Source organism: Sphaeramia orbicularis, chromosome 8, assembly GCF_902148855.1.
Source record: "Sphaeramia orbicularis chromosome 8, fSphaOr1.1, whole genome shotgun sequence".
In the NCBI taxonomy this organism is placed as follows: Eukaryota; Metazoa; Chordata; class Actinopteri; order Kurtiformes; family Apogonidae; genus Sphaeramia; species Sphaeramia orbicularis.
In genome coordinates this window covers 636,709-662,760 of record NC_043964.1, presented here as the reverse complement: position 1 = coordinate 662,760, position 26,052 = coordinate 636,709, and the positions used below count along the sequence as shown (strand labels likewise).

At 38.2% G+C, this 26,052-nt stretch overlaps 1 pseudogene; it reads left to right on the top strand.

Annotated features, from left to right (window-relative positions):
• The first annotated feature begins 23 nt into the window (after positions 1-23).
• Positions 24-22,969, top strand: LOC115423551 (dual specificity mitogen-activated protein kinase kinase 4-like; annotated as a pseudogene).
• Positions 22,970-26,052: the final 3,083 nt, after the last annotated feature.

The following is a 26,052-nucleotide window of genomic DNA, read 5'->3' as shown; positions in this document are numbered from 1 at the left end:
CTCCGCAGCTGTGGGTGTTGACATGCCAGTGTCACTCGGTCAGCTGATTGCGGTCGTAAAGCTCCGGCTAGTGCCGTTAGCCTGTTAGCTTAGCCTAGCTGGGTGTTTGTTGTTGTTGTTGGCGGGTCGCTGTTCGCGCTAGCCCCAAACTTTTACAAAGTGCCAGTCCTCGGACGCATTTTCAAACGCCCCGGGGTGCGTACCGGTCCGTACCGCGGTGTTCCGTCGCCGTCCGCGGGGCTTGAGTCGGTGGGAGGGCAGGGTGAAGCCGCTCCGTGTGCACCGCAGCCCGGCGCCGCTGATGGAATTCAGACACACAACAATGGCGACTCCCGGTCCCAACAGCCCCACAGCACCGAACAGCGGCGGCAGCAGCGCGGGCTCCGCCGCCCACCACCTCCACCAGTCCCAGAGCCAGCACATCACCACCATGAGCAGCATGCAGGGTGAGTGTGGGCCGGCGGAACGGCAGCTCCGGGCCGGGCCGGGCCGGGCCGGGCCGGGCCGGGCCGGGCCGGGCCGGGCCGGGCCGGGGAGCTCCTCTCTGCGGCACTGAAGGTTAAGGCTAGCGGGGTTAGCCGTGGGAGGCTCCGGAGACTGCCAGGGCTCAAAAAACACCCGAGACCCGGACGAGTCCCACGGGAAACCCCCAGCATGAGCCCTTACCTGGAAAACAGCTGTTTGTAAAAGCTGTTTAGAAGAACCTGCAGTCTGACTGGCACCAGTTCAGCAGGACTGTCCCAGTTTATGGGAAGGGGCTTCAGCTGAACACACTCCGTGCACTAATCTAACCTTTTACACACCAAACACACATGTATGTTTTATCACAGAAGCCAGTTACATACATTTAATAAACTCTGAGGATGCATTCCTGTATGTGCAGAAGCCTAAACACAGTTAATATCATCTGGGCCTCTGATTAGCCTTCATTCTGCAACACAAATGTAAGTGTTCTACTTTTTTAGATTGGATTTATCTAAGAGTTGCAGATATTTTAAAACCACTGTCACCTTTCATATGGATTCTATGATAGTGGTATTTACAGTGTAGTCATTATGGAAAAATCCACCTTAAATGGCTGAATTATCTAGTATTTAAACCATACTGTTTTCCATTGTCTCTTATAGCCTTCATTCATGGACATAATTACACCAGTCTGATGTTTTTATTATTAAAATTTATGTGAGAATTAGTATGCCAAACCTTTCTTAAAACCAATTTTATTATTATTTACTATTTGTAAAGTCTTGCTATCTAGTGTGGGTTTGGTAATAATTATAGAAAATCTAATTAAAATGGCTAAATTTGATTCTTAGATTCAATTATATTCATATTAGCTTTAATTATTTTATACAATTAAAATGGTTTTACCTAAAGTTAAAGTGGCGTTAAATGTGCTCGATTTATCTTAACACTTGAAGTCTTTACACAGTGTTTTGCAGAAGTCAACTTTAAGTATGTTTTTCAATCAGCACATTTATTGTGTCTCTCTTCATTAATATACAACAAGAAACTGCAGGAATTATGTGCATAGTATTAAAAACACACAAAAAAATCATTGTACAACAAAAATCAGTCACATTTTTACTTAACTGTATGTTCCAGGTGTACACTGATACAGAGTCTGAGACGTGCAGATGCGTGGTTTTTAGAACCGTGTTAAAACAACAAATCAAAGTGTATTTGTGTGACTTCTTTTAAGGGTTAATTCTTTAAACGTTTCAGCTGTTTCTATTCAGTGGAACACGAAACTGCTCTGTCCACAAAAATCCCCAAACCATCTCTCATCCCAAACACATCTGAACCCAATGCTTATTCCAGTGCTGTTTTTTTTTTATACAAACAATGTCTTATTTTAACTTTCAGAGTCCAACACCTGCTGGAGATGTCAGAGTGAAACAGGTAGCTACAAACTTCATTCAATCAGTAGAGTAGGATGAGCAGTTTGATTCCAATCAGTTTTAATTCACATGGAAAATTCAAGGTCTGGGGACGAATATTTAATGTTAACATAACTACAGAGTAACGGTTCGGTACAATCTGTTATGGCGTCATTTCACACCAACTCATGCTGGATCTACAGTTCATGTCATGGGCTTAAATTCATGCAAAAAAAAAACCTTCAGAGACTTCAGAGTTAAAATATACGACACACACTGGGACCATATTCTGTTAATTTCCATTATACTTTCATTCATACATACATTTGGAATTCAATACAACTTCCTGGACTCATTTCTTTGGGTGAATTCAAGGTTATTTTCTCACTTAAATTCTCACAAATGTGCACATGCTGTACTTAACCGGAAGTGTATTGTAATGTTATTTATCCTTTTATGCCCAGTTACTTGTTATTATTGTTGTTGCACTGGTTCAGCTTCTTGTCCAGGTCTCCCTTACAAAAGAGATCCAATCCCAAGGGACTTCTTGGTAAAATAAAGGTGAAATAAATACTTTATTTCACTTTAGTTAAATATTTAGAATCATTATTTAACTAATAAAAAAAAAGGCTTGTCTTAATTGTTATATAAAACATCATCTTACTAATTATCCCCTTTATTTGGAATAATTATGATGTTATAACAGGTCAGATATATAAAAATAGTTGGAGGAAACTAATAAAAAATGTCATGATTTATTAATATTTTCACTTTCAGTTTCAATTAAAGATGCAACACCAAGAAACGTTTCGTGTTCTGTATGTCAGTAAATGGCTCCTCTTTTTCCTTATCTCTGTGTGTAGTATTAAACTAATAATCCAGGTCTTTCTATAATAGAAGCTTAAAATTAACAGGAAAAAGGACTATAGATGTAGTTCAGCATTTATGTAAACTCTGGCATATTTACATTAGTATTATATAGTATGTTCGTTAATGTGCAGTGTCCCTTCTAGAATAAAATGAACAAATACAATAAAAAATAAATAAGAAAGACATGACTTTATTGAAATGATTTGTGTGGCACTCATCTAAATTGTCAGAAGCCCTAATAAAGATTGTGTTTATTGTTATTCTGAAACACTTGGTAACACCGTTTTCTGTGAACATGTCAGTACAAATTATAGTCGATATCAGTGGAAAAATAAACAGAGAAGTTTTAAAACACGTTCACACCTCCCTCATTTGTTTTAGACTTTGATTTGATCTATATTCTCAAAAATATGGAATTAAAGCCTTAAAGACCTAGAAGTATTTTTATAGTGACCTCCAAATGTTTTTTTCTTTACATTTAACCTTTCCTAAGTCATTTATCATCATTTGTTATAATATTAACCTATGTATTTTGGATTTTTCAGGGTAAATCAGATATTTTCCTATATTTAATTTACTGATCATATAGTGAATTCAAAGGTTATTTTATCAAAACATAGAAACTGAAGAAAAAGGAAGTTTTCCAGCGAAATAAATCATAACTGAACATGAAAACAGCATCTCCAACCTCTGTCATTTATCAAACTACATGGGTTTTACTGGTGAATCAGGAATCGAACTGCCAACCTTGTGGTTTGTGAATAGGACACTTAGATCTGAAGTACAAACATGAAACACAACTTCTAGATTTAGGATTTTGCAACGTTCACTGTATTTAATAGAAGTTTTTACATTTAACCCATGACATGAACTGGAAAAAGCTGTGAATTCTGGGTAATCTGGCCTGAAATGACGCCTATTCCTCATGATGTAACGTGAGTGTGTGTGATTTCTCTTGATTTTCCTTTGACAAGATGGTTTATTTCCTGATTCAAAGTGGATTGTAAATGAGCTGCATGCTGACTCTGTACATTCACTCTCCTTCTTCCTAAAGGAGGACACGCTTCTCTAATTAAACCTAATAATCCAGGTCGAATGTATTTATCGTACATGTACGACGTGTTAGTTCTTAGCCGTTGTCCCTGTATGTGTAATCCTGCTTTCATTGACTTCTCCCTGACCATGTTTCACCTTTTACCTCACTGCTGCTCACTAATGATTCCTAACTCCTGACACGATGCCGAATGATGGTGAGCTGCGCCGAGAAAATGTTTATGAAACTGTAAAGTGTTTTTTCTCTCCAAACCCACCTTCTGACGTCATCCATACTCACTTCTAGATCCCTTTTGGTTTTATTTGCAGGTCATTTTGCCTCCTTCATTTGACTACATGACATACTTCATCATTACTCAAGCGCTTGTAGCTGTTTTCATACATGCATGCTTGATGCATTATCTGCAGAAAATGCATTTTAACCCCATAGGAAAGTCAGTAAATGCAAGGCCAATTTCTATGATTGGTCACCCGACATGAGCACCTTTTTTATTGCAGGACAAAGTCAGGTTATGTTACTAACAGACGAAGACTTAGAAAGCAAAGTGAAGGTGAATATGAAGAAATAAAAGCTGTCTTCTCACCTCTAGGCTTTCAGATAAACCTGTCTGGAGCTCCCCCAAGTAAGCCAAAACCTCTTCCATCCTTCTGTTTCCGCTGATAATCTGGTGTGGGGGAGTCTGTCCTGTTGTTTCCAACTTAATCAGAGTGAAGCTTGATGGGTTCGAATGGGCTTGTGCCGCTAGTTCAGGGTCCAAAACAAACCTGCAGATACTTTAAAACAAGAGGAAACTAACAGTGGTGAAAAGTTTCAAAGTCAAATGTATTTCTATAGCACGTTTACGACAAATATATAGGTGAAAATAAAAGATATAGTCAAACTAATATAAATATTATGGAAATAGAAGATACGAATTTACAGTTAAAACTGACAAAACAGATACACCAGTAATAGGATACATAGCATCTAAAGCACAACCAGAAGATAAAACAAATAAAAGGTCACACTTGTATTAAAAGCCAGTGCAAATAGGTGTGGCATTAAAAAAGATGGACTATACAAAATAATAAACAGATAAAACTGAGTTTTAATGTCAAAAAATATAGGAAAACTAAAGCAGGTGAATGAGTAAAGACAGTTTCACTGTTAAACCACGTTGAAATCATGCTTTTTATGTTACATTAAAGTATTAGTGTCTTGTTTACTTGAATAATGTTATTCTTTGGACCGGCTGCTTCAGTCAGGAAACATTCTGAAGCTTTTTTACTCTATCCATTAATTATTTTCAATTAAATAAATGAAATACAACCTTATTGTCATTGCTATGCTATAATGAAAAGCATTTAACTGCATCTTCCTCAACAGTCGCAATAAAAAATAATAAAAACAAGGTCCAGTAAAAGAAATAGTCTAATCCTCGCTCTGGTAGGAGGCCTGTGATTGGCTGGAATCTCCTGTCATAGGTCTAATTTATAAAGTGGAAAGAAAGATGTTGTAAATATGATGGAATTTTGCCATATTATGCAAAAAAATATTATCTACAGAAGCTTTTAAGTCAAGAGTTTATGTGTTTTTTTTTTACATTGTATTTTTTCATTTTGTAAAACTGAATTTAAATTTATACTTAGACGTACATAGATATTGTGCACTTTAAAGAAGACTGCATGATCAATTTTGTCAGTGCAATGACAATAAAAAAACCAAAACATTCTATTCTATACATTGATATATAATTCATATAACATTAATGAAGTTGAAATGACCTAACTGGACATAAGTTACTCTTCGGTGCCAGACAGTTAAGGGGCTAACAAGCCTTAAAAGTGCCACAGAATTTGGCCGTTTTTTCAGTATTTTCGTGTCGTCTTTATAATCGAAGTCTGAATCGTCATCAGAACTCATTTCTAGCTGATGGGACTGTTTTGACAGATCGCTGTGTTTACGATATTACTACAAAATGGCCATCTAATTTGCATATGATTCATTCATAAATTCATTCATAAAATTTCCCAAGCAGAAAACGAAACGCGAGCTCTTCCTTGGTCAAAAACCGCTCGGTAACATCCGACCGATTGCTACTTAGATTCAAAACGCACCGGACGCAGCCGATTCATTATTGATCGGAAGGTTGCAAGAAGATTTGAAAGAACGTCATCGAAATGTGAGAAAGAAATGGGGGTGGACGGTTTGTTTGTACACAAATATGGCGGTTTCTCCAAAGCCGATCTGATCGGCCCGTGGCACTGAAAGAGTTAACTGTGCCGTAGTTACAGGTTCAATGTGTGATTTAGGATTTATATTTAATATAATTCACATCTGTATTTTTATCAATGTAAAATCACTTGAAAATAATTGATTTCCTTTAGAATTAGCGTTTTCTATCTATAGAGGGTGTGAGTTGTCTCCAACAGACATCCTCTTAACTTTTTTCAATTTTTTTTAATTGCAAGAAACCGCCAGAAATGATAAGATAAACACTGGAGTTTTTCATTTGGGTGCAATCTACATTTTCACCACTAGATGTCATTAAATATCACACATTGAAACTTTAAATTAAATCCTGAATTTGAACTAATATTAGATTTAATTTAGACAGAATTTTAAAGACAGTTCAGTAGTGTATATTTAGAGCTGTATTCTGAGTTTAAGGGGTATTTAATGCCCAGAAAAGTGCAACTAATTGTCCAGTTAACAGGTTTCATTCTGCAGGTTTTACTCTCATCGGCACAGCCTAAAGCTCAGAGCTTCCATTGATGATAATCTCACTTCATTTAACGCTTGTGCATCCTTTTAATTTACTTGCCCTCTGGAGACACTCAAGCCAAAATGTACATGTACAAAAAACAGCTGCAACAACCAATCATATATCAATGTTCTTTTCTGCTTTTTTTGCATAAATGTCTTAAACCACTTCAGCTCTGCTTTGAACTACCAGGAGTTCATTCATTTCAGGATCTGAACTCTTTAAATGTCAGTTTGAATACATGACGCCACTTGTTTTATTTAAAATACAACACAAAATATGAGATATTTTCCATATAGTACATAGGGGTGGCATGTGGTGTTGTTTTATATCACAGTGTTGGACAAAGATGATCAATAACGCTGATTTCATTGCATTAGTAGTTTTCATGTAAGATTAAAAATATTTAATGTAAGTAAATAGTCGCTTTTCCATCGGACATCTGTGCAAAACTTTACTGATATCAACTAAATGTTGAAAAAACAGAAGTGCCTAAAGTTGTTATTTCCATTAAATCACAAATGCGATGATTTATTTATTTATTATCGTGAGATGACACAAGAAGTCATTCCATAAACATGAATATCATGTTGATTTGCAGATATATTCATTATTATTATTATTATTATATATTACCCCTCTGTCTTGTACTAAATTAAAAAATGATTTGTTTCCTGGTGTGTCCACACATACTGCAACATGTTTCTTTTAAAACTCTTCTTCTCTTGTTGTAACGTCATTTTTTGTCAACATCTTTTTTTTTTTATTCACCTGACTCTAGTTACAGACAAAGGTCTGTCCATTGCAGTTTTGTGTGATGTACCATTTGTGCTACGCCTGAAAAACCACCTCTTGCCAGCGCTAAAACCTTTAATCGAAAATTGAAAGTTTGGGTGAAATTGTCGTTTTTCCATTAGGTAAACTTTTATTCGCAAGTTCCAAAACTAGAGTCACGTGAATAAAAAGAAACAGATGATGACAGACGTTACAACAAATGAAGAAGAGTTTTAAAAGAAACATGTTGCGGTATGTGTGGACACACCAGGAAACTGACTCATTTTTTAAATTTAGTTCAGGATAGAGGGATAAGAAATGATAATAATGAATATATTTGTAAATCAACATGATATTTATGTTTGTCGTCATGTTTATGGAATGACTTCTCGTGTCATCTCGAGATAATAAACAAATCATCGCATTTGTGATTTAATGATAAAACCAACATTATGCACTTGTGTTTTTTTGACATTTAGTAAATATATGTAAAGTTTTGTGCATACGTCCAATGGAAAAGTGACTTTGGATTATCTTTGACGTGTCCAAGATTCTGATATAAAACAAGAAAACATCCTTCAGCTGTGTATTATACAGAAAATATCTCAAATTTTGTGTTGTTTTTTCAATAAATCAAGTGGCATCATGTATTCAAACTGACATTTAAAGAGTTCAAATCCTGACAATGAATGAACATGTCACAGTTTTGTGCAAAGCTGAAGTGGTTCAAGAGATTTCTGCTGCAAAAATGTTGATATATACTAATTTTATAGCAGTTTTTTCTGTACATTTTTGGCTCAAGGGTCCACAGAGGAGGCAAAAAAAAAGAAATATTCATTGTATGAATTCATGCCATAAGCTGTAACACAGACATAATGATGAACAGACCAAAAAAGAAAAATGACTAATGTCTAAAAATGGCCTGAGGGTCAGTCAGGGTTTATGAAGGAGCAGAACAGTGTTTACAGTAGAAATGGAAGCTCTACTTCACTGGTTTTCAGTGTGCAACTAACAAGCTGAAGTATGGCCTGAAGTGTCATCACCTCACACTTTTTCACCTGTTTTTTTTTTTTTTTTTTTTTGTGGCATGATGGGTGCACTTCAGGGTAGCGTTGCTTGTCGAGGCAAGGAGCACATTCGGCAGTCGACGTTTTCTATTGGGAAATCAAACTCATTCGTGTGGGGTTTTTTGTTTTTTTTTTTGGGTGGAGCGAGCGTGGAGGCTTTTTGCAGCAGTTGGAGGTGAAATCAAAGCAGTTGGCCTTGAAGCATGTGTCCATCCACACGTTTTAGCCCCTCCCCTCCGTCCTCTTCTGCCACTTTCATTTGTTCATCTGTGGGTTTGTGTTTCTGCATCGTGGATGTAGTACTGGGGAGGGTGGGGGGGGTTAGCAGCATCATGCATTTCATGTGTCTGCTTCCAAAGACGGTTCAGGCGCAGGAAAGTGCTTTTTGTGCAGGTGGATTCTGGTCTGATATAGGTCTACTGCAGCTGCTAACATCCATCTTTTTCTGGTGCTAAGTTAGGTTTAGGTTAAAAATAAATGTTTGCAGGGGAAATCATCATCATTTCATATCCAGATACCAACAATATATTACAGTACATCCAATTTTTCTGTAAATCTAAGCGATAAATAGTCAAATCCGGGGGCAAATTACATGAATAACCTGAACAAATATGAACAACCTGAAATGTCTTTAGAAAAATAAGTGCATTCTGACCAATGTTCTGTGTGTTCGTAGATCCACTGTGATCTGTAAGTTGTAATGCACATGTGGAAATGATAAACTCAGGCATAATATGATTAAAATTGCACTTTTTATTTCGTGGTTGTTCATGTTATTCACATATTTTGAGGGATAGTTTGTAGATGGAATCATTTTCATTCTGTACTTGTACTTTTTCGCTCTAAAACAGATAAAAGTTTCAAGTTGTCATTATTTATTGGTTATTTTTTTAACTGATCCGGTCCCTGGATGTGGCCCCTGATCGAAATAATCTGATGAAAAAAACAGTTTCTTGTATTGTTTTGGATTATAGACTTGACAAATAACTGTTAATATACAAAATGTTAAATTAATGTAAACAGGAAACACTATTTAACCGTAGTTGCAAATATCAGATCACCAAACCAACCGTTTAAACTTCCTGCTTTACCTTGTCGAATATTTCCCAGGTTCATTCAAAGCTTTTCTAAACCAGAGCTTTAACAATTTTCACAAAAATAAAATCATTGCATGTGGATTTCAGCTCATCTGTTTTCTTATAAAGTTTCCAAAAATGTAAAAAAATAAAGTGATTTTACCACAGTGTGATTTAACTTCAGTTTCCTGTCTTGACTTGGAGTCATGTTTTAACATAAATGAGTGAAAAGAAAAAGTGTGACACTGATGAGGTTTACTTCATAGGTTTGGAATCAAAGGACAGAATATGTTTCAGTCCTGGATGATATTTAAGCAGTGGCATCTGTTCTGTCAAAGCAGAACCAGGTGACACATTGAATTCATTGATTATCAAGGTTTTGCTTTATGAAATTGGGAAAAAAATACCTAAATCACAAAAGCTGGAGATTTTTCCAGTTTAGTGAAACTTCACAATGTAACCTGTTTGTTTCGTGTAATATGTTAAATGTGGATTTGGTTCTCCAGTCAGACTTAACATATTATAACAGGATTTTTTTTAAACTTCTGTTTATTCAAGTTTTATGACAACGTTACAAACAATAAACATAAAAAACACTCAGTAAAATATACGACTACTACTAATAATAATAGCTTTATTTCTGTAGTACCTTGAAAACTAAGTTTACAAAAAGTGCTTTGACAAATCAGAGGACACAACAGCAGAATACAAGATGAAAGTAAAGACACTAAAAACAGAAGCAACACAATAAGAGACGGACAGCAGATGCAAAAACATGACACTGAAAAAATGAAATGAATCAGAATGAGAGGGCAGGGACAACGTGATGCTGTCAAATCAATGCAAAAATAAGCAGTGAGATAAAAAAAAAAGCATCATGTATGAGAATAGAAATGAATAATCAAACAGGATGAAATTCCCATTTAAAAAATTAAAAAGGGACAGACATCACATAAAGGCAAGTCTATAAATGTGTTTTAAGACGTGACACGGTGGTGCAGTGGGTTAGCACATGTGCCTCACAGCAAGAAGGTCCTGGTTCCATTCCAACACCAGTCGACGGGGGGTGGACCTTTCTGTGTGGAGTTTGCATTTCTCCCCGTGTCTGCGTGGGTTCTCTCCGGGTACTCCGGCTCCTCCACCATCCAACACAATGCACTGATAGGTTAATTGGGTTAATCTAAATCCCCCATAGGGTGAATGTGACCAGTGGTTGTTTGTCTCTATATGTTCAGCCCTGAGAGGGAACTGGCGACTTGTCCAGGTGAACCCCGCCTTAGCGCCCCTATGTAGCTGGGATAGGCTCCAAAGCGACCCCCGTGACCCTAGTGAGGATAAAGGGGGTTCAGAAAATGAATGAATGAATGAAGAAGTGCTTTAACAGACGTCACTGACTCTGCAGCCTTATGTCCTGGGCAGCCTCATAAAATGTTAAAGTCAGTTGTAAAACCCCCAGGGAGCGGCTGGGGGAGGCCAGGTAAGGGCTGATGTGATGTCATCTGTTCAGACCAGTCAGAAGGCCAGCTGCTGCGTTCTGGACCAGCTGGAGGCGGGACAATGATTTCTGGTTAATGCCGGACAGAAGTGAGTGACAGTTATGGAGTCTGGTGATCTGAATGAGTGGATGAGTCAAATGACATTTAAATTTAAAATACAAGGATGCTACAAGCCTGGTTTATGTCATATGTGCTTGTGCAACGTCCTAGTACAACCTGAGGTGGAGCAAAGTGTTTGAACAGTAGCTCATATATTGTAAGAAAACAGTTTTATGAACAGTATGTGAATCAAGAAATGTTATTTCTTTACAAAGTGAAAAGGAAGAGAAGCAGAGAAAGGAAAAAATCGATCATGCTATGTATTTAAGTCCAAATTCTGTTTCTGGTTATGCATTTGGCAAGACGCTTTTTTCCAAAGCCACTTACAGGGAAAACCAATCAAATCACTCAGTCAATCAAATTTTATTTACATAGCACCAGATCACAACAAAAAGTTCTCTCATGAGACTTTATACACACAGGGTGGGGAAGCAAAATGTACACTATTTTGAGGCAGGGATTGAAAGACAGTGTATGACCAATTAGTTTATTGAAAGTCATGAGAATTTATTTGCCACAAGAAAATGTCCATAATAGAAAATGTTTTATTCTACACGGTGGGGAAGCCAAATGTACGTGAACATGTAGTTGTTTTTTCTCAGCAGACACTACGTCAGTTGTTTTGAACCAAACATAGACTGATGTCATAATCATACCTACACTATTATCCATACCTTTCACAAACTTTTGCCCATATGAGTAATCAGGAAAGCAAACGTCAAAGAGTGTGTGATTTGCTGAATGCACTCGGCACAACAAAGGAGATTTCAAAATAGTTGGAGTGTCCATAAAGACTGTTTATAATGGAAAGAAGAGAATGACTATGAGCAAAACTATTACCAGAAAGTCTGGAAGATACTATTAAAGAAGAATGGGAGAAGTTGTCACCCCATATTTGAGGAACACTTGTGCAAGTTTCAGGAAGCGTGTGAAGGCAGTTATTGAGAAAGAAGGAGGACACATAGAATAAAAACATTTTCTATTATGGACAGTTTCTGTGGAAAATAAATTCTCATGACTTTCAATAACTAATTGGTCATACACTGTCTTTCAATCCCTGCCTCAAAAATATTGTACATTTTGCTTCCCCACCCTGTAGAGTTGGTCCAAACCAGACTGAAGTCAATTTACAAAAACCACAGAATCCTCCAGGAGCAAACACTAGTGATGGAGACAGTGGAAGAAACAGACCTTTAACAGCAGAAACCTGGAGCAGAACCAGACGGAGGAGGACGGACGAGTGACAGGAGGAGAGAGAGGGTTAAAGAGAGAGAGGAAAGAAAGAGAAAAAGAGAGAGAGAGAGAGATAGAGACTGGAGGAGAGGGGGAGAAGGGGGGAGACACATGGAGGCAGTTGAGGATAAGTGAGTGATGATGATGGAGGAGAGAGGCAGGACTTATAAATTCTACTGCACTCCCAGAAGTTCCAGTGCGTCCTCCATTTCTGCAGGAAAATCTGAGTCCTTTCTGAACACAGTGTTCTAGTTTGACCACTATCACAACTTCTGAGATCAGGGAGTTCCACAGAGGAATGGGGGGGGGGGGGTCTTCAACCCATTTGACCATTATGGCTTTCCCTTGCTAGCAGTAAAAGCAGGGCTGTGTGTCGGCAAGAATCTGTGATACGATACAAATCACAATACGATATATCACAATATATCATGATACTGTTAAAAAAAGGCCATTTTTGTATTGTGTTGTTTCTTTTTTTTAAATGATTATTTCTTTGATGAATTGAATTCCATCATAAATCTGCACAAATCCTAAACACATTTGTATGTTGATCCCAACAGATCTAATGTTCTATCAGCAAATGTTCCAACTGTGTTCAAAGTGAAATTCTGTTTTACACACATTCCAGTTTCAGATCCTGTTCAAATGTTCAGATTCTATTAGTTCACAACTAACAGCAGAACAGATTGGAGTTCAATCCAACAAAGGACTGACATTATTGAATAAAAGAGTGTGAAATAATGATAATAAGTAAAATATGAAGAAAAACAGAAATGAACCTCCACAATATCTGCATTTGAATAAATACCTAAAAATACCCGTACAGTACTTTTGAATATCGGTACAGTAGTGTGAAATGAAATATGATAAATTGCAGAACAGATGTTTTCTAACAGCCCTGCATATTACACCTTTATGTTTAGTTCCTTCAAAAGTGTCGAACATTCAGCCCAATATGATCAAGTGGGACCAGTAAAATAAAAACAGAACCTGGAAATAACGTCGACCCCAAACTTTTCTGTTTTACAGAGAAAAAAGTACAATTATGAAAATGTTCGCATCTAAAAATTGACCTTTAAAAAATGTGAATAATATGAAGAACCAGAATTAAGAAAAATAAGTGTCATGTTAACAATATTATGTCTCAGTTTATAATTTACACATGTACATTCTAATTAACAACCAGTACATGTTAATGCATATATCATCATGTGGCCCAGCCCTAAATGTAGAACTAGACCAAACAGATGATAATTTCTAACTGTAGGTGTTGATATCCAGCTGAGTTCCTGCTGATACACTGGGAATACCATCCTGTTAACTTGTAGAAGGTCTGAAAAGGCTGATTTAGCTCAGTTAACTCTGCCAAACCTCCTAAAGACCTTAACATGAACCTTAAAAACTGGACTTAAATGACATTAAGAGGAACTTAAAGTGTATTGAAAGGGGTTAACTGCACTGGTGAACGTTTTCTAATTAGTAACAGAGGGGATGGTTCATAATCCGTCATCATCCATGCTGATGCAGAGGTTTTCAGTTTGTTTGGTTCCGTATAAAGCATGACGTTCATGGATTGGAGTGACTTTTCCCCTCGTTCCCTGTTTTTTTTTTCATCCTGTTTTGTGTTTCAACTGTTCGCTCGGACTCTTCATGTGGGACGACGCTTCCTTTTGTTCGTGTTTTCTCCTGTTTGTTTGTCGTTACATATGTGATGGCGGTTTATTTCCCGCTCAGGTAAACGCAAAGCCCTCAAGCTGAACTTCGCCAAACCCCGGCGAGATTCGCACTGAACACGGCAGGACCGCCGTTCCAGAACCCCCACATGTGAGTGAAGGCCACACAGGACACGGGCATCATTAGGTCTGGCTCTGAAGGCATTCTCCTGATTACTTTGGTCAGTTGTCTTATGTATTTAGCTCATTTGACTTCAATTTCCTGATCATTTTGTTCTTTTTCCTGATTTGTTCATTTGTTGTGTTGTTTTTTGTTAATTTTGGTGAATTCCTGATATTTTATCCATTTTATTCATTTTCCTGATTATTTGGTTCATTTGTTTTCATTATTTTGTTCATTTTGATCAGTTTCCTGATTATTTTATTCAGTTTTTTTCCTGATTATTTTGTGTATTTGTCTTACTGTTTTTTTCATTTTGGTCAATTTCCTGATTATTTAGTTAATTTTTATTAATTTCCTGATTATTTCATTCATTTATCTTATTATTTTGGTAATTTTGGTTAATTTCCTGATCATTGTGTTCATTTTATTCTTGTCTTGATTATTTGTTGATTTGTTTCATTATTTTTGTTAATTTTGATCAATTTCCTGATTATTTTATTCTTTTTCCTGATTATTTTGTTCATTTATCTTATTATTTTTGTTAATTTTCATAATTTTCCTGATCATTTATTTCCATTTTAGTCTTTTTCTTGATTATTTTGTGCATTTCTCTTATTATTTATTCTTAATTTTGGTCAATTCCCTGGGTATTTGCTCAGTTTTATTCATTTTCCTGATCATTTTATTTGTCTTTTTATTTTAGCTAATTTGAGTTAATTTCCTGATCATTTTGTTCATTTTCCTGATTGTTTTGTTCATTTGTTTCATTATTTTGTTAATTTTGATCAATTTCCTGATTATTTTATTCTTTTTCCTGATTATTTGTTCATTTGTCTTATTTTTTCTTGATTTTGGTCAATTTCCTGGGTGTTTGCTCAGTTTTATTCATTTGTCTTATTATTTTTGTTATTTTGGTAAATTTCCTGATGATTTTATTCAGTTTTTTTAATTTTTCCTGATTATTTTGTTCATTTGTCTTACTATTTTTGTTAATTTTCCTGAACATTTAATTCCATTTTAGTCTTTTTCTGGATTATTTTGTGTATTTGTCTTATTATTTTATCAATTTTAATCAATTTCCTGATGATTTTATTCAGTTTTATTCTTTTTCCTGATAATTTTGTTCATTTGTCTTACTATTTTTGTTAATTTTGATAATTTCCTGAAGATTTAGTTCCATTCTAGTCTTTTTCTGGATTATTTTGTGCATTTGTCTTATTATTTTGTTAATTTAATCATTTTCCTGATGATTTTTCGTCCTGTACTTGTTCATTTGTACGTTCGTCTCATCCGGTGGTATTATTTCTGTGTTTTCCGTCAGAGAACGTCTGAGGACTCACAGTATCGAGTCTTCGGGGAAGTTGAAGATCTCTCCGGAGCAGCACTGGGACTTCACGGCCGAGGATCTGAAAGACCTGGGTGAGATCGGCCGGGGGGCGTACGGCTCCGTCAACAAGATGGTGCACAAGCCCAGCAACCAGATCATGGCGGTCAAGGTGAGGCGGAGTCCCACACCAGTCTGACTGGGACCGTTTCACATTTGAACTGTTGAGATCAGACGTGTCCAACATACGGACCGTGGGGCCGAAACCGAGTCTGATCCAGGGTGTGGGATGAATTTGAGAAAAGCAAAAATTCCACTTAAGGATGTTAAAATCATTTTAGTTGAAGCTCCACACACAGACCAACATAAATAAAGTGGATCAGACCAGTAAAATACTAACGTAATAACCTAGAAATAATGACAACTCCAAGTTTTCTCTTTGTTTTAGTGTAAAAAAAGTATAATTTTATGAAAATATTTACAAACTATCGGTTCATAAAAATGGGAATAATCTGAAATGTCTTAAGAAAAATAAGTGCAATTTTATCAATTTCTTCTGCCTGTTACTAAATGTTTTATGTATTCGTGGATCCACTGTGATCTGTAAGTTGTAATGCACATGTGTAAATGATAAACTTTTTTTATTGTTATTTTTATTTAACCTTATTTAATCAGGAAAAAAGTGTCCTGGCCAAGACGCAGCAGCAGAAGTTACACAAAATACAAATCACAGCCCTACTCCACCCTAAAATATACATGAAACACAGTAAAAGAAACCGTATATAAACCACTAAACTAAGAGCACACGTGTAAAGCACCATCAATAATTAAAAGGTGCTAAAAGTAGAACAACGACAAAAACTGAGGCATAATATTGTATTTTTCTTATTAACAAAATATACAGTTACACTCAATCCTACATCTGCTACATGCATTATGTTGTTGATTTTATGGATCACTGATCTCATAAAGATCATCCAAAGCAGAATGTTTGAAAAAACTAAGTGTTAAAATCCTTTAATGTTGGGGGGCGTTGAATTTTGTGATTCCAGCTTTATTTGTCCAGAGCAGTTCCATCTGCATATATGAAAGCGTTGTACATGGTTTATATTGTGAATGCTTCCATATCTATACTTTCTGGTTCATATTATTAGAAGTTTTAAAGGACAAGTTTGTAGATGCCAACATTTTCATATCGGGTTCTGCGGGTCATTAAAAAGCATTAAAAGTCATTAAATAGATTGGGGTGAAAATTAAGGCCTTAAATGGCATTAAAAAGCATTAATTCAATGTCCCAGAGGCATTTAAAGATGAAATACACTGGATGGAAAAAAAGCATTTTATTCACGATTTATTTTGATTATATAAACTTTAATAATTTTGATTGGAAGTATAGTGTGATGATTGACAGGTGAACCTTTAATTGACTTTGTTTAAAGCCAGTACACAAAGTCATCAACACCAGATTTTGGAATGCAACGTGCTGTGAGCGTGCTCATGCTGTGGTGAAAGACAGGAGGGAATACAAGGAAATGTGGGAAAAATGGGAAAATGTTTCAGTAGAAGTGAGTGGAGGAGGAACTATTGAGACCTGGTTAAAGCCTGTGGACGGTAAACTGACATAAAACTATGAATAAAACTGTATCTGCAGGTGGACATGGACATGAAATGTGTTTAAAGTGGCATAAAAAACATTAAATCACATCTGCTGATACCTGCAGAAACCCAGTAAATGTAATTTACTTTTTTCAGTTGACGTTGACATATATGTATGAGTATGAGTTGACATGACTGCACTTCTGCTGCTGCGTTTCTGTCTAGTTGTTTATTTTGGTTCAATTCCCTGATCATTTTGCGCATTTTCTGTTTATTTTGTTCATTTTTCTTATCACCTTCTTATCATTTTTGTTCAGTTTCACATGTGTAAGGACAGTAACCTAAAACATGAACTGGTTTGTTTTTGCGTTTCTTCCAGAGAATCCGCTCGACGGTGGATGAAAAGGAGCAGAAGCAGCTGCTGATGGACTTGGACGGGGTCATGAGATAGTGACTGTCCGTTACATCGTCCAGTTTTACGTGCTCTTTCAGAGAGGTGAGCCCCCCCCCCCCCCCCCCCCCCCCCCCGTCACATCCTGTTTCCTGCTTTTATCCTCCAGAATCTCCAGCTGTGGACTGAACATGTGTCTTGTGTTTCAGGGCGACTGTTGGATTTGTATGGAACTTATGGCTACCTCTTTAGACAAATTCTACAAGTTTGTATATTGTTCGTTAGGCGACGTGATTCCAGAAGAAATATTAGGAAAAATCACATTAGCTGTAAGTGTCTGATTTTCATATTCACAAGTCCCTGATCATGGACTTCCTGCTCTGATGGTTTTCTGTTTGTTACAGACTGTGAAAGCTCTTAACCACTTAAAAGAAAACTTGAAAATCATCCACAGAGGTAAGAGGCTCTTCTGTCTGCTCAGGGTCTTTGTGGTGTCGCTGTTTTCACCGGGCTGTTTGTTTCAGACATTAAGCCGTCGAACATCCTCCTGGATCGGAACGGAAACATAAAGCTGTGTGACTTCGGCATCAGCGGTCAGCTGGTCGACTCCATCGCCAAAACCAGAGACGCCGGATGCAGACCCTACATGGCGGTGAGTACCGAACCCAGACCGATCCATGAGAACAAAAACAGAACACAGACCTTCAGCGGCAGTAGGAGGCGGAGTCAAACCTCCATTTGGAGATCGAGTCCAGAATGGGTCAAATCGGAATCTTAGATTGAACAGTTTTGTCCATCTGTTGTTTTTTTTGTTCATTTTTTTGATTTTCTGTTTATTTTATGAATTTTTGGTCAATTTCCTGATCATTTTGCTCATTTTTTGTTTATTTTGTTCATTTTTCTTATCATTTTTGTTCATTTTTGTTTAATTTCCTGCTAATTTTGCTCATTTCTGTTTACTTTGTTCATTTATCCTGTTATTTTTTTGTTAATTTTGGTCAATTTCTCAGTTATATTTGTTGCTATTTATTAATTTTTGGTTTGATTTGATGATTCAATGCTAATTTTTTCACATTAATGTAAAAACGACAGGATGTGGAAACCTAAAATTAACATAAACATAATCAGTCCAGTCATTCAGATCGTCTTGTCTGTTATATTTAGATGGACCTAAATCCTCTACATGAGTTCTTTTTAGTTGTGTCAGTTCATAGTGAATTTGTTGAAGACTTCATGTTTCTCTTTTGGGTCTTGGTCGAGTAGAACCAGGGTCGGTGTCTGAGTCGTGTCTTCACACGTCGACCTATGAATCAGAGCTGCAGGTGTTAAAAACAAACACACCCCAAAAAACTGAGTCCTGACTAACGGTGACACAGGCCTCATCTGTGTCCATAAAAGGACATGGACGCAAAGCAGCGGAGGAGACGTCTGACTGTTGGACCTCCACAGCTGATGTGTCATCTGAAGCAGAAATAATGTCCTGGACACGAAAACACCTGGAAAAGCCTGGAATTCAGAAAACAAAAAGTCATGAAATCCGTTTATTGCAGAGATGAAACTCCACACTTTTGAAACAAAATAACCAGATGTGTACAAGATCTAGCTTGGATTTCTGTTCCTCCTGATGCAAAAGTCCAACAGAAATCCACATTTTAACTCTGGTTCAGGTCTAAACCGGTTCAGGTCTAAACTGGTCCAGGGTTAAAACTGGTTCAGGTGTATTATCCTGTGCATCCTGGGCTCAGGCGTCCTGTTTCCTGTTTCCATGCTGCTGTATCGTCTGCGGCGTCGTTCACAGTCGTCCGTCGTTCAGTCGTCTGTCGTTCAGTCGTCCGTCGTTCAGTCATCTGTCGTTCACAGTCGTCCGCGTTCAGTCGTCTGTCGTTCAGTCGTCGTCGTCGCTCACAGTCGTCTGTCGTTCACAGTTGTTCAGTCGTCTGTCACTCACAGTCGTCCGTCGCTCACGGTCGTCCGTCGTTCACAGTCATTCAGTCGTCCATCATTCACAGTCGGTCCGTCGCTCACATTGTCCGTCGTTCACCAGTCGTCTGTCGTCCGTCGTTCACAGATCGTCCTCGTTCACAGTCGTACAGTCGTCCGTCGCTCACAGTCGTCCGTCGCTCACAGTTGTTCAGTCGTCTGTCACCACCAAGTGCTCTGTCGCTCACAGTCGTCCGTCGTTCAGTCGTCCGTCATTCACAGTCATTCAAGTCGTCCGTCCGATCACAGTCGTCCGTCGCTCACATTTTGTCCGTCGCTCACAGTCGTCTATCGTCCATCGTTCACAGTCGTCCTTCGTTCACAGTCGTTCAGTCGTCCGTCGCTCACACGTGTCCGTCGTTCACGTCGTCTGTCATTCAGTCGTTCAGTCGTTCCGTCGCTCCAGTCGGTCCGTCGCTCACATTTGTCCGTAGTTCACAGCGTCCTTCGTTCACAGTCGTTCAGTCGTCCGTCGCTCACAGTTGTCCGTCGCTCACATTTGTCCGTCGTTCACAGTCGTCTGTCGTCCGTCGTTCACAGTCGTCCTTCGTTCACAGTCGTTCAGTTGTCCGTCGCTCACAGTCGTCCGTCGCTCACAGTTGTCCGTCGCTCACAGTCGTCCGTCGCTCACAGTCATCCGTCACTCACAGTTGTCCATCATTCACAGTTGTTCAGTCGTCCGTCACTCAGTCGTCCATCATTCACAGTTGTTCAGTTGTCTGTCACTCACAGTCGTCCGTCGCTCACAGTCGTCCGTCGTTCACAGTCGTCCTTCGTTCACAGTCGTTCAGTCGTCCGTCGCTCACAGTCGTCCGTCGCTCACAGTCGTCTGTCGCTCACAGTCATCCGTCACTCACAGTCGTCCATCGTTCACAGTTGTTCAGTCGTCTGTCACTCACAGTCGTCCGTCGCTCACGGTCGTCCGTTGTTCACAGTCGTCCGTCGTTGCCATGGGGCTGCTGATCTGTGGATGTGCTGGTGCAGGTGAACACACGTCCAGGGGGAGGAGCTGCTCTGGTATTTCCAGGAGGCGGTTCCACGGTTGTTCTGACCCTGTTGGAACATGAACACTCACTTCCTGCTGACAATGGAATTCACACCGAGAAACGAGGACACCGGACAATCTGTGTGAATGTGAAGATAACAGTGGAAGCGAAAGTAGGAGAGAAACGAGGACAGAGACGCTGTAACACAGAAGGACCGTTTATGTTTACCCTTTAGACTGAGATAAAAGAGATGAAGAAGAAAATGAATGAAGTCCCAGTCGTCAGAAAATCAGAATGGAAAATTATGGGTTAGAGTGAATAAGTGCTGGGTGGAACGTGGCCGGATAAAAAGTAGATGAAAGAAATGAAGACAAACAGATCATTAAACTATTAACCCACTGGAGGAAGAAAACATGGAGAAAGAAAGAAAGAGCTCATCTCAAGGGGTTGATCTGAATAAATGAAAAAGTCTGAAAACATAAAAAGTGGAAATAATGACAGAATTCTGACGTTCTGATGGTTTTGCGTCACATCATCCTGTTCCAGATGTGACAGTAACGTGTGTGAGATGAAAAAACTGTGGTTCAGTGGAAGTCAGTCCATGTAAGGCAGTGATCTGTGTCATAAAATACTTGAAAATGATCACCTTTGATGATAATTTGTGAGGCGGACAGACATGTTTTTGTCTTGTGGGGTATGCTGAGGGTGATATTTGAAAACAGAAGGGCAGTAAGGCCCAGAGTATTACTGACAGTGTCTGCTGTGTCAGGATACACCATGCAAACTCCAGACTGATCTGAGCCTTTCTGCAGCCACAGTACCCTAATACATGCAATTATATCATTTCACCAGAAGCTTTTCCCAAAAAGGGTTTGTTTGTTTTTGGCCCCTGAGGCTGAACGGCCCCAAGTTGGGGGTGGAGGTTATCAACTTGTGATGGCCCAGTGTATGGGATAACAGGAAATAATAGTGAACCAGTGTTCAGAATGCAAACCTCCACCAAACCCCCTGAACGGTGTGCATGTGTGGATCCACTCTGTCTGTTTAAATCCAACAGTTTTCCAGGTTGTTCCATACACACAAACAGTTGAATCTGGTCCCAGTCATGTGTCTGTCCAATTAGATTCAATTCACATCAATATTAGTTGAGTTCTAATTTTAAATGTGTGGGAAATGGGATTTTCAGTGTTCAGTGTAAATGTCCACAGAGTCCACATTCCACAGTGGATGTGGACAATTTAGTTCCACATACAAGAGATTGTTCTAAGCTACAGGTGGATCCAACTGGAGGAGAATCGGAGTACGTTTGGAATTTTGGATGAATTTTGGAAAATGTCTCAGTGATGACAGATGGAAAACTGTAGAGTGGTGACCTTGCTGTGACCTTGAACTTTGTCCTACTGGGACCAAAATGGACTGGGTTGGTCCCAGGGCCTAGGCCTATCTGTGGGGAAGATCTGGGAAAGATGGGTGGAAGAGTTTTACACTGAAGATGAAAACAAACAAACAAACAAAACAAAGCAAAGTGATCACAGTCCCTCCTGGCAGAGGTTCAAAGGTAACAGGAACCCATCCTGACGTGGCTCCAGGCTGAGGATGCAGTGACAATCAGTTACTGTTCGTCTTTAACTCGTCCTAGACTCTGATAGAAAACAGTGACACATCCTTCCATCGTGTGTTATACAGAAATAGCTCATATTTAGTGTTTTTTTCAGATGGTCGTGCATTCAAACTGATATTTAAAGGAATAAAATCCTGAAATTGTCGAACATTTGGTAGTTTTGAGCAGAAGCTGATAAAATTCAGCCTAAAGACAAAAGCATGAAGTTAGTGATAAAGGTGTAAAAGCACATGAGGGCTAGGATGAACGCAGCCACACTCCTTTTGGACCGTGCACATTCAGACGCGTACTTAAAGACAGATTCAGTACATTTATCTTATTTTGTTGTTGTTTTTTATTGCTTTGTTTTGTTTTGTTTCTTTGCATGTTCGAAATAAATAAAAATGTAACTTATGGTATTGGAATAATAATGTATCCTGGTATTGATGGTGATCATTTTAATGCAGTTTTTTTTACTCACTATGGAGTATTTTTACAGAGTTAAGGACCTTAAATACATCTTTGTACATTTCTCAGTTTGGACAGAAGTGATAAGTTAAAGGTGCTGTGATGGAAGTGAGTGTGACGTCTGACTCTTTCCTCTTCTTCTCACTAGTTTCCTATTCCATGTGTGTTACTTCTATCTCTGTACAGCCTCCACTCTTTGAAATGCTGTAGAAATAATCTGACCATGACAGCAGACAAACTGTGGCTCTGAGGCTGAGCTCAGATGCTCTCAGGTGTTTAATCCTGTCCTCTGTCCTCTTGGATCTGCTCCTAGTTTGGCTTTTTAACTCTGTTTCTGTCTGTTTCTTAAACTAAATGTCCTTGTGTTTTTCAGCCAGAGAGAATAGACCCCAGCGCGTCCAGACAAGGATACGACGTACGCTCCGACGTCTGGAGTTTGGGAATCACACTGGTGAGTTGAACCTGGACCTGAACGTGGTCCACAGCGTTTCCCCTCCAGTTCTGTTTAAGGCGGGTCGTTTCTTCTGTCTGGATCATCCACACACACCGGTGAACACACTCGCACCAGTTTTTTAAAAGCTCCCACTGAAGGCATTAACCATCAGGACGGTCCAAGTCATTTTAGTTCATGTTCCACATACACAACCAATGTGATCTCACATAAAATACTCATTATACCCTATACATATAGGGCTGTGCATCTGCAAAAATCTGGTGATACAATACAATCACAATACTAGGATCATGATACGATATATCACAATATATCATGATACTGTTAAAAAGGTAATTTTTTGTTTGTTTCTTTTTTTTAATGATTATTTCCTTGAAGAATTGAATTCCATCATAAATCTGCACAAATACTAAACTCATTTGTATTTGACCCCAACAGGATCTAATGTTCTATCAGCAAATGTTCCAACTGTGTTCAAAACTGACATTGTGTTTTCCAGACATTCCAGTTCAGATCCTGTTCAAATGTTCAGATTCTATTAGTTCACAACTAACATCAGACACAAGATTTGAGTTCAATCCAACAAAGGAACAAACATTACTGAATAAAAGAGTGTGAAACTAGAAGCACTCGGAGAACGCAGACCTCCGCCAAGGCTGATCAGTGGCCCCCCCCGTGGGCCCCCCCCACCCCGATCACCACCAAAATTTAATCATTTCTTCCTATACCATTTCACACAAACCCCTGAAAATTTCATCCAAATCTGTCCATAACTTTTGAGTTATGTTGCACACTAACGGACAGACAGACAAACAAACAAACCCTGGCAAAAACAGAACCTCCTTGGCGGATGGTAATAAGAATAAAATTTAAACAAAAAAGAAAAACTAAAATGAACCTCCACCATATCTGCATTTGAATAAATACCTAAAAATATCCACAGTACTTTGAATATCCATACAGTATTGTGAAATGAAATATTGTGATATGTTGCAGAAGTGATATTTTCTAACAGCCCTAATAAATTATGGCTACAATTTTTTCTTTGTTTTTAGTGTAAAAAGTAACACTCCAATAAAAATGTTGACACTTACAAACTGTCCTTTCACAAAAAATATGAACAACCTGAAATGTCTGAAGAGACTTAAGTGCAATTTGAACAGTATTCTGCCTGTTATAAATGTGTTGAGTATTTGTTGATCCACTGTGATCTGTAAATGATAAACTGATGCATAGTATTGTTAAAATTGCACTTATTTTTCTCATATCATAAACTAACCTATAAATAATGACTCCAAACTTTTTCTCTTCGTTATTGTGTAGAAAAGTAAAATTACATGAAAATGTTTATATTTACAAACTGTCCTTAAAACAAAAATGTGAATAACCTGAACAATACGAACAAGCTTCAACTTCAGAGAAGAATCTGTGTCATTTTACCCACTATTCTTCCTGTTACTAATGCTTTGTGTTTGTAGGATCCTCTATGATCTGTACGTTGGGATACACATGTATAAATGATAAAGTGAGGAATACCACTGTTAAAATTGCACGTTAATTTTCTTCAGAATTTTCTGGTTGTTCGTGTTATTCACATTGTGAAGGTGAGTTTTTAGATGTAAACATTTTCATAATGTAATTTTACTTTTTTTTCTCACTGTAACAACCAGAAAAGTTTGGAGTTGTAGTATATGATGTATTATTATAGGTTCTGTTATTATTTTACTGGTCCCACTTGATCATACTGGGCTGAATGTTGGATACTTTTGCACTAAAGCACTGAAACTGAAAATAAAGGAGTAAAATGTAGTTATATCTTGGTCATATTCAAACTTTATTGCCATCAATCAATAGACATGATGGAATAAAATATAGTTACTCAGATGTTGTGTTTGTAGTATGAAAAAAGATGAAGTGACTAAAACAGTGCTTTTATTCATTCCATGTTTTCTTTTCTAGTCTGGTTCAGTCACATGACACACACAGGAGTTAGGGCTGGAGGGACACAACCAGTGTTTCTAGAGGACTTTTGACAGTCTAATAATTTTTCCTGCAACTGTAACTAATCAAAACCTCCCAGAATGTCGGTGTATTTTCTTCCACATTGCCTGTTGAATATTTCCATCACATGAACCGGGTCTTTAAGGCGGTTTGATGGAGCATTTATGACCTCTGCCAAGGAGCTTCTGTGTTTGCCAGGGTTTGTTTTTGGTTTGTCTGTCTGTGCAAGATAAGTCCAGAAGTTATGGACGCATTTGGATGAAATTTTCAGTAAATGTTGATACTGGTACAAGGAACAAATGATTACATTTTGGTGGTCATGGGGGGGGGGGGCTGATCTGCCTTGGTGGAGGTCTGCGCTCTGAGTGCTTTTGTAGTTTCTATAGTATGTAAAGGCCAAATCAAAAGGACTGAAAAACAGACAAAATAGGCTCAGCCCACTGAGGGTTCATATTTTGTTGATGTTTCTGAATATTTTGAGCACAGTTTCAACTAGAAGCACTTGGAGAGTGCAGACCTCCACCAAAGCACATCAGTGCCGCCCCCCACCCCCCAATCACCACCAAATTTAATCATTTGTTCCTTGTGCCAGTATCAACATTTCCTGAAATTTTCATCATCCAAATCCATCCATAACTTTTTCAGTTGTCTTATAGACAGACAGACACACAGACACACAGACAGACAGACAGACACACAGACAGGACAGACAGACACAACAGACAGACAGACACACACACACACACACAGGACAGACAGGACAGACACACACACACACACACACACACAGACAGACAGACACACACAGACACACACACAGACAGACAGACACACACACACACAGACAGACACACACACACACACACAGACACACAGACACACACACAGACAGACACACACACACAGGACACACACACAGACAGACAGACACACACACACACACACACACACAGACAGACAGATCATTATTTCTAATCATCTTTAATCTCAGTTCACAGCTCTACTAGTTTTAAGATGCAAATTTGGATGAAACCTTTACTCTGTACTTTGCTTTTTACACTAAAAATCATGTATTTTCTTATATTTAATTCACTGATCATGTAGATGTTCCTTAAAACTCTGAT